Source organism: Labeo rohita, unplaced genomic scaffold (genome assembly GCF_022985175.1).
Source record: "Labeo rohita strain BAU-BD-2019 unplaced genomic scaffold, IGBB_LRoh.1.0 scaffold_2325, whole genome shotgun sequence".
NCBI lineage: Eukaryota > Metazoa > Chordata > Actinopteri > Cypriniformes > Cyprinidae > Labeo > Labeo rohita.
Window position 1 is genome coordinate 140 of NW_026128578.1, and position 4688 is coordinate 4827.

Genomic DNA, 4688 nt, shown 5'->3' on the forward strand with positions numbered 1-4688 from the left:
CCCAGGCTTTAGCTAAAGTACACTGGGAGGACACATCGCCTCATTTCACGACTGAATCAGCACACTTGAACCACACTGCCAGTTTAACACCCGACCAGCGACAGCAGTAGTATGACCTTGAGCAGCTCTGTTCTCCTGAGCAACGTTACATTGTATTAGAAATTGTCTTCGGTTTCACTTTATTTTAAGGACCAATTCTCACTATTATTAGTTTCTTACTCACTAAAAAATGTTGGGTTAAAAATAACCCAACTAGTAACCCAACTATGGGTTGGTATAGCACCTTCCCATCTATGGGTTATTTTAACCCAATGAATTGGGTTAAAATCCAGTTGGGTTAAAAGTAACCCAACAGTTGAGTTAATTATTTAGATTCATTTATATCAGTTTTTATTTATTTATTTATTTTTTTTATAAAAATACACTATAACACTACTTTGTTTTCAAATAAATATTTTATTTAAATATGCAAATATTTTTTTTTACAAATATATTTTTAAATGTAAAACAGTCATACTGCAAATGTTTACAAAATAAGTGTACAAGAATGTGAAAATATAATACATTCAAAACACAAATATGCACACACAACTGACATATTTTCAAGATGTACACTGAATTCAAAACCAACTATTCAAAACTAATGTTTATTTATCTGATTCTGGTCCACAAAACCTGTCATAAGGGTCAAGTTTTTTTGTATTTAAATATAAACATCATCTGAAAGCTCAATAAATAAGCTTTCTATTAATATGTGGTTTGATAGGATAGAACAACTATTTGAAAATCTGGAATCTGAGGGTGCAAAAAAATCTAAATATTGAGAAAATTGCCTTTAAAGTTGTCCAAGTGAAGTTATTAGCAACACATATTACTAATAATAAATTCAGTTTCAATATACTTATGGTAGGAGATTTACAAAATATCTCCATGGAACATGATCTTTACTTAATATTCTAATGATTTTTGGCATGAAAGAAAATTTGATAATTTTGACCCATACAATGCAATTTTGGCTATTTCTACAAATGTACCCATGATACTTATGACCGGTTTTGTTGTCCAGGGTCATAAATGTGTATCAATTCATATTTATTTATATCAACACATACACAAATGTGCACAAATAAAACAAACATAACATACAAACTTTTATCAATAAAACAAAAATAAAAAATCATAAACACAAGTAATAATAATAATAATAATAATAATAATAAAACAAAGTAAATCTGCTGGCTGCTGGACTTGCTGATAATCAGCAACATAAAAAGTTTTTACGGATCAATAAATACAAAGTTTCTAAGGAAGAGGTAATGTGTTGAAAGAACTCCTGGAATATTAAAGACTGTGTGCTGCAAATGGGTGCAGAGGAGCTTTGGGTAGTAGATGTCATAAATGTAGAAATGTCTGAAACACAGATCCACTGCTTGTAGTAAGGTCTTCTGTTCCACTGTTTCACCGTTGAAAATGCTAAAAACTTCTTCTCTTGGAGTTAGTGCAGCAATGCTGGTGTCATCCGGTCGCATAAAACTTCCTTCATTGACTCCTTCCTCTGTGATAAGATGAAGCAGAAGAAGAAACATTTTACAGATAAACTAGAAACATTTTTTCATAATTGTTGGAAAACCTACACTACTAATCAGAAGTTTTTGAACAGTAAGATTTTTAAAGTTATTTAAAGAATTCTTTTCTACTCACTAAGCCTGTATTTATTTGATCCAAAATACAGTAAAAGCAGTAATATTGTGAAATATTTTTACTATTTTAAATAACTGCTTTCTATTTTAAAAGCTTTGAAAAGACTGGACAATTACATTTTAAATATATTCAAATAGAAAGCGGTTATTTTAAATGCTGTATTTTGGATGAAATAAATGCAGGCTTAGACAGAAGGGAATTCTTTAAAAACATTAAAAATCTTGCTGTCCAAAAACTTTTGACTGGTAATGTATATGGATCACTAATATAAATAGTTTACTTACCTTGAAATATTTCAGTTAATTGGCATGTGGATGTTTAATGTATGAGATTCCACTGTTGTAATTTTTCCTTCACTGAAGAACCCAATGTCTAAAAATAAGTATAAACACATTTAGTACACATTTAAAAAAACATGCAAATCTGTCATAGCTTTATAATAGAAATGGCTGTAATTAGAGGCGAATCTAATATATGCATAACAATATTCAATATAAATAAACCATAAAAACACATTTAGTGTTATTCCAATTAGTGCTCGCTTTCCAAACAACTGACGCTTGCCTTGTTTTGACCAGCAGGCGTCGCTGTTGTGTCACGAACGATTGGAAGCAGTGAATCATTTTGCGAATTAAGCGATTCGTTTAATTGATTCGAAACTTTGAAAAGCTTCGTTTCTCCCATCACGTCTTGCTTTTGGGAAATGTGATTATTTGTAGACTTTTCTAAACAGAGAATTAACTGAATTTGAGCGCATCTCTCTGAGCTGCCGCTGAGCTAAGGTTACATACTGGACCGAAGTTGAAAGGTTCGTGCGGCGCGGTTTAAATCAACAATGTCTCATTTAACATTAGCCATTTCCCATATAAAGTTAAATGTGATAACCATTAATGCGACCAAACAAACTGTAGTCAGAAACCGTATGTCTAGAACCCTTCATCAGCTGTAAAATAATACTAAACCTGTAGTAATGGTAGACGGTGATTTCAGTAATATAAGTAGTCCTGTATACATTCCACCATACATTATTAACTTTAGGTTACTGTAATACATCTCTAAACAGTTTTACAACTTTCTGCTAATGTTTATTTAATTTATTACTGCTAGCAACCTAACTGGGACAGCTAAGTTAACGTGACGTTATTCGTTTTACAATGGAGCTCATTCTCCGCAGTAACGTTACAATACACTGACTAAAGGAAACTACATCTTCGTTAAAAAAAAACAAACATACAACAACAAAAGTTCAATTTTGAAGTGCATTTCACGTTCTTCGTATAAGTATAATGTTATAAGAGTTATTTAAACCCTATTACTTACCTCACACTGATGCAGCAGCAGCTTCTTCTGTGGTCAGACACTGTCGACCGTTAAAATTTGAACTGTCGCCGCGGGAACCAATTAAACCCAACGCTGGGTTATTATTAAAAACAACCCAACGATGTTTAAAAAAAATAACCCAACGTTTTAGAAAATAACCCAACACAGTGACCCAATATGTGTAACCCATCTATTGGGTTAAAAAAAATAACCCATCTATTTTTACTGTGTATTAGCATGCATTTTACCAGCATATTGGCTGTTTATTAGTACTTATAAAGCACATATTAATGCCTTATTCTGCATTTAACCCTACCCTATACCTAAACTAAACTAACTATCTTACTAACTATTAATAAGCAGCAAATTAGGAGTTTATTGAGGGAAAACTCTTACTTAATAGTGAATATCTGTTCCCTATTTTAAAGTGTTATCTTTTCTTTTAATTTAGGTAGGGAGACAACACTTCTAAAAAAAACACTCCTGCCTATATTTTTCTTGAACACCATGCACTGGTAAACAGTGCAATGACATGGCACTGTGCCACTCATTTGATGTGGAGTGATCAAAGTCAAAATCTGTTTTTTCTCTAGTATGTCATTCTTTCTCAATTCAAAAGGTTTTTCATTGTCCAGGTCTTCTCATCCACATGCATTCAGCAATGGAAAACTGTGTGTGTGGGCCTGAACACTTAACATATCATATAACATATCATTCATCCTCTAAATCTGCACTTAGTAAGATTTTTAACAATTGTTAGTCCATCCATCTATGTTTTAAACTGTTTGTCAAATGTAGGGTATAGGGAAGCTGGAACAAATATAAACTACAGGGTTGTTGTTGTTGTTGTTGTTGTTGTTGTTGTTGTTGTTGTTTTTAGTAATGTTTTTGGAAAAAAATACTGTCTTATGCTCACCAAGGTTGCATTTATTTGATCGAAAACAGTAAAATATTAATACAGTTGAAACATTATTACAATTAATAAATATGTAAATAAGTATTTTCTGTTAATATATTTTAAAATGTGTTTTACTCCTGTCATGTCAAAGCTGAATTTTCAACATCATTGCCTTAGTCTTCAGTGTCACATGATCCTTCAGAAAAAAAGTGAATAGAAAGTTTAAAAATACCAGCATTTATTTAAAATAAGAATATTAATTTTTAATGTTTACTGTCACTTTTGATCAATTCAATGCATACTTGATTAATAAAAGTATTAATTTATTTTTAAAAAGTCAATAACCATGTAAACAAAAAAAAGAAAGAAAGAAAGAAAGAAAAAGAAATCTATATATTGCTTTTCCACCTATTGTGTTGATCAAAGATTACATTGCTGTGTCACTTCTCTCACGGCTGAATCAATTGGATTAACACTAGTACCAACCTGAAATTACTTGTTCTTTAAGCTCTTTTAGTGTAACCGTCCCAGATCTATACAGCCTAGAATCTCCAGAGACAGCCTGCTGGTATTTGAAAAGAACAGTTTTGAACCCTATCAACTATCAACACTATCAGCTGTCCCGTGTCACAGACATGTCCTGATCAGACACTGACATCAAGAAACAATAGTGACAGAGACGATAGTAGGACTGACATAGAGATAAACCTACAGGTGTCTTTGCTTTCCAATCATAAACAAAAAAAAAGAATAAAAACAAACAAACAAA

General features: G+C 31.8%; 1 long non-coding RNA gene across 1 annotated transcript; it reads right to left on the bottom strand.

Annotated features, from left to right (window-relative positions):
- Positions 1–805: 805 nt before the first annotated feature.
- Positions 806–3247, bottom strand: LOC127159598 (uncharacterized). The gene is made up of 2 exons (XR_007826500.1): positions 1986–3247; positions 806–1555 (listed from the first exon to the last, which is right to left on the bottom strand). It is a non-coding gene; the product is annotated as an uncharacterized LOC127159598 (long non-coding RNA).
- Positions 3248–4688: the final 1441 nt, after the last annotated feature.